Here is a 15,910-nt window from a genome sequence, read left to right on the forward strand (position 1 = left end):
CGACTTTTAAAAAAAAAAAAAACGCGATGCATGATAGCTGGGACACCTAGTAAAGAGATGTTTTGTTTCAAGGAATGTGCATGGTTGTAATATTGTAGAACAAAGGTAATGACGTAAGCAATAAGCGTCAGTTTTGCATGGTCCAATTAGCTAGTACTTCACTGTGGCTTCATCAGTGACGCAGCCCAGTCGCAGTATTTCAAAGAAAATGCCAATATGCTTCGAAACAGCCGCTGTTCCGAGACAACTGCTAGCGCACAAGGTATGTAGTTCATAAAAAGTCATGCACTTCACTCTTTCCTGTTGCGAGATGCATAACGTCGCAGCGTATGACGTCCTAGGAACGTGCACAATTGCGCTAATAGAAAATAGCACAAAACACATGGCATGGTCACCATGCGCTAATAATTAAGAAAGAAAGAAAGAAAGAAATGTGTTACAGCAATTTATACAGTTTATTATTATTATTATTATTATTATTATTATTATTATTATTATTATTATTATTATTATTATTATTATTATTATTATTATTATTATTATTATTATTTGATTTGTCAACATATACACAGGAAAGAGAAAGCGAGGAGCAAGGCTGGCAACTGCCACCAGAAGGGGCACAACGCCTGCCTACTCTTCAGAAAGAATTAGGCAGGCGTTTACACAGTTTAAGTTAGAGAAGAACACGCACAAACACACCTGACGTGACCCACCTCTATTGAAAAAGTCAATACTCACAGTATTCTCCGTAAGATATATTGCTGTGCAGATCTTGCAGAGACATCACGTGATCACATTGTGATTATTGGATTCAGGAGATATGGGACACGCTTTTTTTTGTTCCTATATATTAGGGCGGGTTGGTGTCGTACAGAGAGGCTTTGCACAGTGGTGTGACACTGTATTTGAATTATAATTTAAATTATGGCATCGAGACCTGCTTGGTGAAAGCATAAGGAGCAGAGTGATCGGGCTAAGTATGACTCACTGTGGTAGTAGCTTCACACGCGAAGATCCGTATTTATAGTTAGGTGTCTATTTCAAGTATAACAGGGTTCTATTTCCACTGCTCGAATGGTGGCGTGATACTTACGCAGACGTTCGTATCTTTTTTAAGAGACCAGGCGTTCCGATTACTCATACAGTGAACTGATGTGCCTCGTACCTGCGTAGGTCTTCGGCTGCCTGTGGTGTCTAAGGCTGCCGAAATGCGCACTTCGGCTGAGCCAAGCGTCGACCCTAGGCGCCATGCGGCACCACTTGCGTTCTTCTTCGGTAACTGCTCAGCCGGCGCTGGAGCTGTGACATCTCTTCTCACTCCTGCGTCGAGAAACGACTCCATCGACCGCTTGTCCCGAGAGAACGAACGGAACCGCATATACTATACAGAAAGCAGAGCAATCTATTGCCGGGCTTATACGAAGTTCACGGCTGGATCCTCTCCAACGTGAAACTGCTTTTACCCAGCCAGCGCCTTCGCCTCGTCTCCTTCGCTTTTCTCCGTTTCCTCTCGCGAATAAAGTGCTGAGCAGGCCGGAAGTCCGATCGAATACGATTATTTCTCTCAGCTAGGCGTAATCGACGCGTCGTCCCAAAAGGCGGGCCGTGTAAACGGACCTCGTTAGAGTCGGGTCAGGTTGAGTAACGCGCAAACAGGAAAATTGCTACCGGTCGATGGACGGACTTTTGTCGTCGGCCGTGCGCCTGACATGCGGCTGTCACATGATTGGAGTACTCTTGCATCTCCGTCTTGTTTTTTTTTTTTTTTTTTTTTTGCTTTCTTTATTCGCACAAGGGTTTTCTTTTTTGCGCTCGGGCAATGCAGCTAACTTCTGGAGAGTTATGCGAAACCCACGCAATACTGACGTTACCGATGGCCGTCTTCTCTTAAATGGGGAGCAACAGTGCTGGACCCGCGTGACCAGGACAACATCGCAGGTTTCCCATTTACGATGGTTGCTCCAAGTGCCGGCTCATGTCATCCTTTAACTCTTGCCGGCACTGCAAGGTAGCTTGGAAGGATATAAAGGCAGTAATGCTCCAGGTATATGCTGGGATAACAAGATTGCACACGTTGCCTGTAATTGTTGGTGACGCGCGCGCGCGCGCGCGCGTGTGTGTGTGTGTGTGTGTACGCACGCACAGGGTGCGTCTTATTAGCAAATTGGAATCAGTGCAGAAGAAGGCAGTATGCACGTAACTACACCCAAATTTCAAGCATAAAAAATAAATAATAAACGACATTGGTCTCATTCCACTGCAGACTATAGAGGGAAGATATCTCGGTTAACTTTCTTCCGTCAGCTTTATCACCACCCTAACTCCTCCTCGCAAGTACACATCTTACCCGCCAGAAAGAAATTCCCACGAATTGATCATGGCTGTAAAGTCGAACCTGCATTTGCACGTACTAAACTACTGAAGTTTTCATTCCTTCACTTAGCCATTTTGGAACGGAATCATCTTCCTAGAAATATAGCTGAAGTAACTGACCATGATAAATTGAAAATGCACTTTATGAAGCGTTCTGAAACGAAGGAACCGAAGACATTCATATTAGTGCACTTTCATTTTCGTTATAACACCGGAAAATCGTTGTCACCTTGCTGTAATTATTTGTTTTAACCTTGTTGTAACATTGCTGTAATCTTTTACAAACGTTCCTCTTCTAAATGAATGCGTCTAATTCAGTTCACTGTTGGTGTCCGTTTTGTTCATTTACTAATAGAGATTAGAAAATAGGATGATTTTTGATTGTTCGGTTCCCACATATGTTGGTTCCAGTGTTGTCAACTAGCAAAAAAAAAAAAAACGCATGTCGAGACACCAAAAAACTGTAAAACCCGCAATACGAGCACCCAAAATCCGCTAAATAACCACTAAATGCACACAGGAGTCATAATCACGTTCAAAATATGTTTTTGCATCTACGTAGAACGACAGCTGACAAAAATTACAGTGGAACCGAAAAGCATGTTTTTTTTTTTTCGTCCATAAGGGCATAACTTATCTTGATTCTAGATTACCAATATTAGTAAGCGATTTTTGCGCTACTGTGAAGCGCAGAAACGTATTGCGAAACAAAACTAAAAACGAAAAAAAAGCATGATTACAATCACTGTCCAGAGAACATGTTGGACTACCGGGTAGTGATTTAAAGAAATATGTCACCTGTTTCATCTTGGTACGGTCGCGCGTCCTCTGTGCGTATTTGTTCACTGGCGTGGCCAGGTCTGTTTCGTTGGCCACGATTTGTTCGCTGACCTCGTAAACCTCCAACCTGTCGATCTTGTGAACAACGTGCTCGGTTAGCGTTTAATTGAAGCAACATTTATCGTTCAGCACTAAGGTGGTCCGAATTCACAATTCCATGAGTGGGCGCACACGAACATGGCCAATCATCCTTCAACAGCGCATGACATCTGATGCTTATTTTGAGGTACTTGCAGTGTTGTTTGCCTACAGGAGGAAAATGGTTCAGCAGCCGCAATATGTTTCTTCGTACGCAGCGGGCGCGTCTAAATTCCCGAGCTTTGCACAAAGTTCTGCATTGTAATAGCGGCATTTGGCTAGTCTGGTGCACTTGGAAATTCCATCAGCCAGTCTCGAAGCACTGGTTCCTGTAACCATTCCTTCCTGAATTTTGGATGTATCGCACCGGAGCTATTTAACGAGGCAATGTCCCCTTAAGCGCTTAAGCGAGAATAGCCACGTGTGAAACTGCTAAGAACTGCCGAAACTGCTTAAGACAGCTATAAGTTCAGAGGAGACATGAAGACATGGAGGAAGAAATGCGAAGCACACTGTTTGTGGATGAAGATAATAAGTCTCTCTAACTTCCAAAGGGGCGTGGATAATCAGCATGTTGTCAACACGTGAAGCACGAATTACTGTCAAAATCATTTAGGTTTTTGTACCGCCAAGAAGCCAAGATTTCACGAAAAGCGCTAAAAAACCCGCCAGCCGCAAGAGAACAAGTTTTCCCTCTGGGCAGTGCAAAAAATCGATAAATTTAGCGGGAAAGGTGCTAAATTGGCAACACTGGTTGGTTCACACTTCTCTAAATTGAATAATTGAATATCACCGCCCCCCCCCCCCCCCCCTGTCTATATATATAATGCCCAAATGAGTCTTTAGGTTAAATAAATGAAAAAAAAAAGTGTATTCACTGCCACACGCAAAAGTTCCCAGTTCTATAGGCCACAGCACTCGCCTCCGCACCGGACATAAAGAAAGCCGGTTAGTTTCTATGGATCAGAGATAAGCATAACTGAAAGACAGGGTGGTTAAGCAGGACTAATTCCGGTTGGCTACCCTGCTGTGGAGCAAGGGGAAGTAGTGCACTACAGTCTACAGAGTGTCTGTAGACTGTTTCGTAAGCCACGTGCTTACAACGGCGTTGTCACTATATGCATTTATTATCCAGTCTGGTCGTGATCACAGAGTTTCATACAATTACTAGAGTTAACTGTAGTGCTAGTGACTACGGGAGCGCCAAGAAGGGCTGTTCAGCCAGCATAGGACTGGTGGATAGTACATGAATTTGCCTAAACTTCGTACTTCGGACTTTTAAATGGCTTTGTGACTTTGCAGAGTGATAATTTTTAAAGAAAGTACTGCGTTATAAATGATTCAACCAGCATTATTAAAATCATCCGACGGCAGAATTCGAACACCGGACCTCTAGCACAGACGTCCGATATTGAAACCATTACGCCACGAACGTATGGACAAGCGGAACCACTGCATGCAATTAGCAGCGATTATGCGTGCTTGCGGAGTCTTATTACCTTCTGCATGAAAAAGAATGTATAAATTGCTTTAATATTTACGCCAATTTAGGCCCAGATAAAGCCCAATAAACGAAGCCACAAGAAGGTACGAAGCCCCAAGCACTAAGAAGAGACAAATCCGTGTACTACCCATCATTCCCACGATGGCGGAACCATCGTAGGGGCAGAGTTCTCTCTAGTAATTGTAGGAAACTCTGTGGTCGTGATCACTTCGGCCTGGGAACTTTTGCGACCGGCAATACGTACGTATGTGCGCACGCATGTTCGTGCGTGTGTGTTATCAGTTCGAGCCGGAGGCGTTTGTTTGCGAAGCAAACAAGTTGCGATCGATTTCGATGACAGCGCTGCGTAGCGCAGGGCTCGCCTATACGTTGCTGGATTCGCTCACGTGGCGTGACGGCTCTGTCGGGGAGCTGTTTTCCGAAAGGATAGATAAATACGGCTGTTTGCGTGGAAGCACACGGAGTCTTCAATAGCTTTATTCTGGCAAGTTACCAAGCTATATGTATAGAGTCCGCTGCTTGGGGTGCATTTCCGTGAGACTGCGTGAACTCTGTAATTAGTAAGAGCGGTTCAAACGCGCGCACTTTTCCAGCTAGCGATTACAGGCAAATCACGCAGGGGGCTTATGAAAAGCATGAGAGACCGGTACCGCTATTCACGGCGCGGCTGTTGTTTGTCCTGTATTAGTTTATTTCTACGATGCGGTTGGATTATCCGTGCTTATATATTAAATGCAGCTTTTGGCGGGTCTGTGCCTTTCTAAACAATCGGCTGGCTTGAGCAAGAAGAGCAAACTAACTCATAATGCTGCTCGAAAGAAATGAAAAGCTATAGTACAGTGAGAGGAGAGAGATCGGGAGAGAGAGAGAGAGAAATAATGTTGATTTTAGTGAGACACTCGAAATTGCCTGGCACGCTACTGCAGGTGTTGAGTTGTGGGATATGCAAGTACAAACTTTACTCGGCTATATTGAATAATAATTGACGCCTGCTGTGAAAAAAAGATCATCCGCTACCGTGGCCATAAATGGCGCTGGCTAACACTCCCAGGGCTATAATTTTAATGCTATTAACATTCTTTGGGAACTTCACCCATTTCGCGGTATGTATCAATGTCTCTATGTATCTATGTATGTATGTCCACGCCTAACCTCTTTTCCGCCAACTTGTGCCACAGGGTATTCCATGGTCAAATGGGTGTAGCATTGGCTGGTGAGCTGAGAGAACCGGATTCGAAACTAACTGTCTGACAAACTTGGGTCACTGAGTCTATGACACTCATTATGTGTCGCTCTTCTATGAACCTATTTGCCGCCAACTTGGGTCGCTGGATATCTGCGACTGCGTATGTGATACTCTTCAACGAGCCTCCTTGACCCCAACTTGGGTCTCTGGGTATGTGTCAGTGGGTATGTACCGCCTTTTATAATAATCATTATATAAAACAATGAAACAATTACCCACCAACCATTAAGTTATATTGCTACTAGCATTATTACGGCTAATCAACGCTAAAAGATCAACCCTGCAAATCAACCCTGCAAATTTTTCTAATCTTGTACACATCCACAAATACCGAAGAAAATGAATGGGAAGGTGGCTCCCGCCCACGTAATGTGGCATAAGTTTGTTGGACCCCCACCTGAGGCAAGTTATCTTTTCGCGCACTTTAATTTCCCTATATCTTAATATTTGTACATTACAAATAAAAGGTAACAATTGATTTTCCTTACGCTTTCTGTGGCTTTATTGTCTGTTTCTTCTTATGGTTGCAGCAACGTAAAATAACACGAAAATAGCTACTTTTTATTGTTGCTTTCAATGAAAAGAATAGAACGCGCATAATGGTTGAGCTAACCACTCTATGAATGAAAGACACTAAACACCTCCACCAGGGACATTAGTTGCGATGAGAAACTTTTGTAAAATGGAGTTTCTACAACGCCTGCATCTGTTGTCAACGTATTGCATGAGTGTTTTCTAAAGATCCCGTAATTAACTCTTTCCCGAAGAACGCTCCGGGTTTGTAGTTCAATCCCCTAAAACCTAGCGACCTGACACCTGCTGCTGATAGGTCTTTCTAATTTGCTTGCTAGTGATATCATTTAACCAAATTACTGTCGAGGCCTTTCAACGTGCGTGCATTATACGTTTCGTTACTTGCTTTCTGGGCCCTCCACAAGCGAGATCTCTCTCTCCTGTCCTGTACACAAAAGAGGCAATGCTTGTCGAACCCGGGCACCTGTCCGCTCGTGTTCATAGCGTAGAGTGAAAGATGATTCTGAAGACCCCTGATCAATTGAGATGAGTCAGATGCGCACTAAGTGTACATTTTTTTTATTCCACTCGGGCTTTTTCCGACGGCTTTGTTCGAACTCATTCGTAAGAATGGAATAGCGTGCGCAGGAACGCAAGTTGTTTTCGCTGCCGCTTTCGTTCTTTTGAAAGGTGAAGGGAAAACTGTTTTAGAGGTTCGCTGATGGCAAAACAACAACCGGAAACGGAAGAGTGACGACTCGCGGCGAAAGGACGCACAACGCGAACAAACAATGGCATTCCGACGACTGGCCACGTGTACGCAGCCTTCGCACGCACTCCTTGTGGAAAACTACACCGTGTTTGTGTCCCGTCGTCGAGACTGTCTCGCGCAGGCGCGGTGCCCGTGTGACGACGAAACGTATAGAGCCCGGCCACGAGAACGAAGAGTGGTGCATTTCTTGTTCGGTCCCCTCCTCCGGGCATCAGTGATTTTTGTATTGTGTTCGTTTTTTTTTTCTTATTTCAACGAACCACCTTTGTCAGGGCTCGTGAACTTGGCACCTTACCCTTTCCCACTCCTCCTCTTCGACCGTCCAGCGAGCAACTGATTTCTACGCAAATCCGGTCAGAACTATTTTTTTTTTGCTTTCTAACGGCACTAAAGAAGAAGGAAAACAAAGGCGCATGCTATTTAGTGTATACTCCATCCTCTAGGGTGCGTATATATTTAGCCTGGAGCTGCTTCTACATCGTTCGCACGCGTGTGCTCAGATTTTATGTTTGCCATCCGCTGTTTCAGTCCATCAGAGAAGAAACGCAAACAGCGCTTCCTCTCTCCCCGCCTCTTGTCTCAGTGTTTGCGTTAAAAAGGAGAATCGGAAGAGTCGTAATGAAGCCGCTCTTTCTCCTTCATTGTATGGGAATAAAAGGACCGGTTTATCCTTTGAAGATAGAGAGAGAGGAAAAAAGAGCTTTGACTCACGAAAACGCGGCGCTGACACTCGAAGAAAGGGTATAAAGGAGAAAGCCGAAGGGCGCGACGCCGAGGGCTTTTGAAAGTCGCGAGGAAGCTCCGCCCATGGACGCTTCCGACTGAGAGTTTGTGCTATAGCGCAGCTATCACTGTTTTGCTCGTAGAGTGCGATGCGTATAGCGTTCATTTCCTCTGCTATATATATTAGCAGTGAAGCGGGAAGGAAGTCTTACGCGGCGTGTTTACCTTAAAGTGAATCCAAGTATCGAAGTCGAGAGTCATATAATGCAGGCTCAATACCTTTCCTGGAAAAAAAAAAAGTTCCTGTTTTACTCTCTCTTGTAATGTAGCTGTCTGAGACCGGCGGATCGTTGTATTCATAGCGAGCGCTCAATTCGACACATTCTCATTGTTCAGGCTACTAGATATGACAAAGCTTTTGTACGCGATATCTACATAGATTGTCATCCAGAAATAAAATGTATACCGTGCAGAGCTCCTAGTATACCGCTTGTCGCCTTCGTTTATTCGTGGTCTGCGCGTGTAAAATATTGATAACGAAAATTTGTTTACGTGATCGACCGGGTAAAAATAGTTCTACATCGCCTTTAACCTTTCCTTTCAGGAATTCTGTGCCGCGCTGAAAACGCATCGAATTATTGGCCATGGTACTCGACGAAGGATTCGGACTGACAAACAGCGCTTTACCTGTATTGCTATACCTGATTTGTGTTACAGATTTAGTTCGAGATTTTGATTTAGATTAGTTCACATTTTGTGGAAAAAGGGGGAATATGTTATGTGTAATGCGGCGCGAAAGTTTAACGTTCGTGGCTTAATTACGCGCTTAGGAAATAATTGTGAATACACATTTATTCCCCATTTTTAAGCGTTATACGAAGCGTGTAGGGCGTCTTCCCACTGTCCTTGAAGAGTTGAGAGTGGCAACGACTTCATATCTGGTTAAGATTTCAAAGGGGAAGGGAGGGCTCGCCATGTGTGATGCTCATGCACAGTTTATTACGTACACCTGGGTTAATTACGACAAAATGCGAACATTTTACGCATGCTTCCCCTGTGTCATGTCATGAAATAAATAAATGCGACACCAAGTTTAAGTTTGCACGAAATGGAATCCGTGTTCCGGAGTCGTATCCATAGTCATATGGGTAGCTTTTCAAAGTGTGTGATTTAATTACAGGCAATTGAAATTCGTTATTCAACCGCTCAAAACAAACAGCTTCACCGGAAATTGGGCTGTGATTCTGTAAGATTGGAAGAACGTTCAGAAGCACATCGTACATGTGGACGCTTACATTCATTCTTTTTGTTTGCTGTCATCTTTACTATTTAGAATCATGTAGCCACGGCTTCGAAACCAACTTACGACGCGTTGTACTGTAGTAGATTGGCTAGTCCGTAGTAGTGGGAGTGGGTGGAGCAGGTCATAGACAGTGACGTTTCACCACAGGTCCCCAGACTTGGAAACAGTTTTCAATGTTCTCAAAGTTATAAGTGGATGGACGAGTGGTAAGAATAGATGTATGCGTGCGATTGTGGCCCAATGGTTAGAGCACCAAGCTGATTATGCTGAGAAACAGAGGTTCGATGCCGCCATCAGTTGCAAATTTTTTTTTATTGAAGAGGCCCGAAACGAGGCGACACAGGAACCTACCTACTTACCGCAAAGTGCCTAGAATGAGGCAAATAATGATTCGCTTTAAAAGGGGGCTTTTATTATTTTATGTCACGTTACAATCTCAGATGCAGGTAGGCTAAATACTTTCGCCCAATATTATAGCTTCGATAAATATCATAGCCCGCAATCCATTTTCACGTTGTGGCGACCTGCTTCCTCCAGGGAGTCCCAAGAAACTTTCCCCCGTCCAGCGCAGAGGTGCGAGCGCATGTTTCACGTATTTGGGACCAGCTTTCGAACTCCCCCGCTTCGAGTTGGGCGTTTATTTGAGTCGCTCCACACACTCTAATGAGTGTTCGCTGACGTCCGATCACGTATGGACACCTACTCCCCATGGCTACCACTCTCAAATAATGCCACCGACAGCCCGAACACGCATCAACCAAAACGCTCCCTCGATCCTCCAGCGACGCTCGGAAATGTCCGACTAACAAGATGTCGATGAAACACTCTAGGAAAAGGGGCGTGTGGCTGTGTAAAGGGGCGTTGGTCTACGATGCTCTACGGGCCGCGCAACGGCGCCGTCGAACGCGGTAAGCTGAACGTACATGAAACTGAAGTTTATTTGTAACACTAAAGTCGCAGGTGCATTGCCTGTAAACGTGCAGTAAGAGGTTTCGTAGCGTAAGGCTGACGTGAGATCTTTTATAACCTGTTGCATAAATGTCATATTTGGAAGAAGGATTTGCGGGTTAAGGAACAAGTGCGACGGAAGTTCATTAACACTGCAGTATTTTCTTTCCTTTTTCTACAATCCAGTCCAGTTATTCCATAAACGCATACGTAAAGGAAATACAAAACAAGAACAACAGAATGCGAAAGAAGCACAATGAAAAGGCAGCCATAATAGTACAAAGTAAGCAAAATATTGTTTAAGATTTATAAACAAATATTTCAGAATAATGAAAGTGCTACAACAAAGTAGATTATAATGATAAAGAAAAGCAAGTAGACAGTAATTTGGCGAAGTCTTTTCAGGCCTTGTTCAGGAGTAACTAACAGGAACTGTTAGTTGTATGCGTGACAGAGAGATTATATAGGTAAGAAAACTCTGCATAGCGTTGTTGCCTTGTGTGGGCGTACTTGGCGGGAGCTGAGAAAATCGTAAAGTTTCCGCCCTAGAAAAAAAGAAGGAACACAGCTGTGGGCGCATTTACAACTCAGTACACGGTGCTTGGCTACGTTTGGCATGTGATGACGGCTAATGAGAAATACTACTTTGATGCCTCGTTTTGAAAAAAAAAATAGAAGCAAGTTCGCAACGAAGAAAACGACATGAAGCTAACTTCCAAAATGGTGGAAGATTAGGTATTACGCCTAAAAGACAATGAAGAGGCCCGCGCGTAATGAGCAGGAAGAGGAAAAAGGAAGAAGTGACAGATACCGGAGTATTATGTCGGTATAGTCCTCCAAAACAAGACTTGTCTACTTGCGACACGTTGCATTTTGGCAGCACAAAAACAATACCACAGAACGCAATAACAAATGTTTGTTAGTGCATATTCGACTGACCGCTGAAGAGCCCTCTGATGGTAACAAGGCTGGAACAACGCTACTAAGGCTTTTTTGTGTGTGTAGCTATACACACACACACACACACACACACACAAAAAAAGCCTTAGTAGCGTTGTTCCAGCCTTGTTAGCATTGTAGGGGCATGCTTATTGCCCCGACAAAGCTTGGTGAAATGTATTTTGTAGCTTCGCAGGAGTTCTCGAAAAGGACCTTTTGAACATGCAATGTTATAGAGGGTGTTCATCTTTAAGTTTTACGGAATTTTTAGAAATCGCCTGTGGCAGGTAGCATAATTCTCATCGTTGAGCTGGGTTATTCGATGAGGCGGACATTATCAACACGAGAAATCACAACCCATAATCAACTAATCAACAAAAATTAACTAATTAGCTATTTAGTTAAATAATTTACCACACATATTGCAATTTACGAATTGTAGCCGGTGAGCTTTTCAGGCGTACCTAGTTGGAATGAATTTCCAGAATGACACCAGTTTGGAGATATGCGCCATCAAACTCGCCGTAAAAATGCACTGTTGTTCCACTTACTTTTTTGTCAAAATGCTGTTTTATAGATTGAAGCATAAAAGTAACTGGAACGCCCATGTATTTCGTCCCACACTTTGGGAAATAATATCTCGAAACTGGTGTCATCCTGGAAATTCATTTCAAGTGGATGCGTCTTGATAACTCATCGGCTACAATTCGCAAATTGCAATGTGTGTCGTAAAGTAATTACCTAAGAAGTTCATTAGTAATTTTTTGTTAATTAGTTGAATATTTGTTGCGATTTATCGTGCTACTAATGTCCCAGCCTCTTCGAATAACCCAGTTCAATAAGAATCGTGCTACCTGCCACAGGCGATTTTTAAAACTTCCATAAAACTTAATATGAACACCCTGGATAGAGATGGAGAAAGTGATAAGACAAATGTTGGGAGGTAAACAAGGTTGAGGCCGGTTGGTTACTTACTTTCTCGTTTAAGTTTTTCTCTCTCCCCTTTCCGTTTAATCTTTAACCGACGACTCCTTGGCTAATTCCCCGTGGTGGGTGAGCGACACCAAAGAAGGCATACCATACCATACCATACCATACCATACCATACCATACCATACCATACCATACCATACCATACCATACCATACTGCAAGCAGTTTAAACAAGTGCACACCTTAGACGGGAGAGAGAAGTAGACACAAGAAACGCTCTAATTAATCCTGCACGCATGAGCCAACTATCCCAACAACACGTTCTATTAACGCTAATGCACTCACGCCCACACACGATCAAGCGTTCGCCGTTCAATTACAATCGAGTCCGGTTGATGCCAAGAAATCCAAAAAGCGTTTGTGTCCCTTTTCCCATCGCAGACGCGTGGTCTCCACGGTCTTTACATCTCCTCGGAGAAAAGGGATGTCCTCCTCAGTGAAAAGTCTGATTTTCTTGGAGCACGTATTCTGTAAATGACCTTTCTTCGGCTTACAGGCGTCAAAGGCTAAAAAAAGGACATCGACAAATATAGGTTCTCTCTTGTACCCGCCTTGTGTTCCCCATGGGCACGCTTCCTGCTCTGATGGAACTTAGTGTCTTATGGTCGGCTTAGTGTTTCCCGGCCTGCTGCATTACAACGACGACGCCGAAGTAAAACACACAGAAGTATAGGGAGTACTGGGGACAATTTGATGGCGTTTCCTTTTTATTATGGGTAGAATGGAAGAGGGAGATCTCTGGCTTGGCGCGGAGCCAGAGTCGCCAATTACAGAACTCGCATGGGCATCGGAGAACTTCTGCACACACGTACAGACACACACGCTTTGGGTTTGCGCCAGACAATTACACCACCGGTCGCTGCAGCGTGCATCTGTCTTCACTGTTTTTTTTTTCTTTATTTAATTTCATCTTATTGTTGGGGATCCTACAAATGTCACGATCTACCTCAGAGAGAGAAATAGAAACGGGTAAAAAGCCTAAAAAAATTATATCGAAACACAATATTCGACCGAGAACCGTTAGAACAACCGGACTATTCCTCGCGTCGTGATGACAGCGTCCGGGGACGTCCGATGCTCGGATGGGCCTCACCGCATGACACAGCTGCTGTGTATACGTGCGTAGACGCCGCCTTGCCTTCATACGGCAGAACGCCGCGAAGCGGCAAACGAGACGTGACAACGTTTCTGCGACGCCGGCCGTTTTCTCCCGGCTTACGCTATACGCCACGCAGGCGGCTGCGTGTCTGTATAGCCGTCGCAAAAAAGAACAGCGCGTCGCCACGCTCTGAAACAAAAGCGCTAGAATGCGGCAAAGGACTCTAAAGAGCGGGATACGAAAAAAAAAAGAAACTAACTGTTACCGAGCCGCTGGGAAAGTCCGTACATCCGGAAGGAAATCAGACAGCGTTTCCAGGCATAATGCGACGTTTTATTGTCGTCTCGGAAATATATAGAAAAGGGGGGGGGGGAGGAGGTGGGAAAGAAGAAAATCTGGCACACGGCGCAAGGGCAGCTGCCGCATGCCGATTCGGCTGACGTAAGTGATAACATTCCTTTCCCCTTAATAACCGTAGCGCTCTAACCGGCTTCTTCGTACGAGTGGAACGCCGCAGTTGGGGCGGGGCTTCTGAGCCGTCCGACGTGGTACTGGAATCCAGCGCCCTCTCCTCTGTGGGCATCGGGTCGTCCTGGGGTTCGGCGGATGGGGTCCCGGATGTGTCGGCAGAACGCTTGCGCACTTGATCCGTGTGTCTGCGAACCACACCTTCATCCGTCTGAACAGTCACCAACCGGGCACCTGTGGTAGACTTGACGTTACCAGGTGTCCACTTGTCCCCGACTCCGTAGTTGCGGACGTAGATGGTGTCGCCTGGGGCGAAACTCCAGGTAGTGTCGTCGGTGGGTTTCCGCCGATGTTCTGTCTGTTTCCTGGGTGGAAAACACATGTCTAGTCTCGTCCGCAGCTTGTACCCCAAAAGCAATTCTGATGGAGACAACCCCGAAGGCTGTGGCGCGTTCCGGTACTTGCACAAAATTCTAGCCAGCGCAATCCCGAGATCCACTCCAGTCATTTTCTTTAAACCGTCCTTTATAGTTCTGACGGCGCGTTCTGCCAATCCATTGCTCTGTGGATGATAAGGCGGCGTGCGAATGTGCGTGATACCGTTTCGCACCATAAAACGGTCAACTCTGACGCGGTAAATGGCGTGCCGTTATCCGAGACCACGGTACGAGGCAGTCCGAATCTGCTAAACAACGCCCTAAGAGCGTCCACGGTGTTTTTAGCAGTGGCCTGGCGCATCGGTATAGCTTCTATCCACTTGCTGTGCGAGTCCACAATAATCAGAAGCATGGTGTTATTAACGGGCCCCGCGAAGTCTATGTGCAGTCGCGACCATTTCTCGTTCGTACTGGGCCAGCTTACAGGCTCCTGTGTCGGTGGCATGGGTAAAGCTTGTACACAGCTGCGACATTCATCCCCGACACGCTGAATGGCTTTGTCAAGACCGGGCCACCAGAAACTAGACCTTGCCACGGTCTTCATGGTTGAAACTGCCTGGTGGGCCTCGTGTAACAGTTTTAACAACCTCCCACGAGCATCTTTGGGGATTACTACCCGATGGCCCCAGAACAGTAACCCTCCTTCCACGGACAATTCATGTCGCCGTTTGTAGTATTCGGACAGTGCCACGTTTCCTACAGGCCGTGGTGATGGCCAACCCCCGATAACATACCGGCAAACACTTGATAACATCTCGTCTGCTGCTGTCAGTGCTTTCAACTCCTGGCGTGACACCGCGGGATGGTCCCATCCGTCGATGGCGAGCACCATGTCATCGCATTCTTCAACTGCTGGTTCCGGCGCCTGCAACATTTGTGGCAAACGGCTCAGTGCATCCGAGTTGAGCATCAGTTTGCCGGGTTTAAACATCAATTTATACTTTAAGCTCCCAGCAACAGAGCCCACCTTTGAATTCTTGCAGCGGCCATAGCCGGGGTCTGGCGATCTGCCCCCATAAGGCCTTGCAAGGGGCGGTGATCAGTGACCAGCGTGAATTCACGTCCCAGGAGGTAATCACGGAACCGAGTAACTCCGTATACTAGCGCTAAGGCCTCGCGTTCGATCTGGGAGTATTTCCTTTCGGCTACGGTCAATGTCCGAGATCTAAATCCAATCGGTCTGTTCTCGCCATCTATGCGGTGAAAAAGCACTGCACCGACGCCATGCGGCGAAGCATCACATTCCAAGAGTAGCTCCCGTTTTGGGTCAAATGTGTTAAGACCGGCGCAGCGCACAGCTTATTCCTGGCCTCTTCGAAAGCTCGCTCTTCTTTCTTGCCCCAAACCCATTTTGCTCCTTTCTCTAAAAGCCGATATAACGGCGCGAGCAACGTAGACAGATTCGGCAAGAACTTGTAAAATGTTATCATGCCAAGAATTGACCGCAATTCGGTGACGTTTCGTGGGGCCGGAGCTAGCCTTATAGCGTCAACATTTTTTTCTAGCGGATGCAATCCCTCTGCGTCGATGCGGTGACCAAGATAGGTTACTGATGACTCAGAAAATCTACATTTGTCGGCACGAAGCTTGATGCCATGCTCCTTGAAACGATGAAGTACCGCTTCAACATTAGCATTCTGATCCCCGGCGGTGTCTGCTATTAGCAAAATCATCT

General features: G+C 45.5%; 1 protein-coding gene across 1 annotated transcript in view; it reads left to right on the forward strand.

The window, feature by feature from the left end:
• Positions 1-7,486: 7,486 nt before the first annotated feature.
• The window catches only part of LOC119442339 (adenylate cyclase type 5-like), a 347,702-nt gene continuing 339,278 nt past the window's right edge, over positions 7,487-15,910 (forward strand). The window contains exon 1 of the mRNA XM_049662064.1: positions 7,487-7,679. The gene's annotated coding sequence lies outside the window, so the exon portion shown is untranslated. The remainder of the gene's footprint in view (positions 7,680-15,910) is intronic.

The sequence above is a fragment of the Dermacentor silvarum genome, chromosome 2 (assembly GCF_013339745.2).
Source record: "Dermacentor silvarum isolate Dsil-2018 chromosome 2, BIME_Dsil_1.4, whole genome shotgun sequence".
NCBI lineage: Eukaryota > Metazoa > Arthropoda > Arachnida > Ixodida > Ixodidae > Dermacentor > Dermacentor silvarum.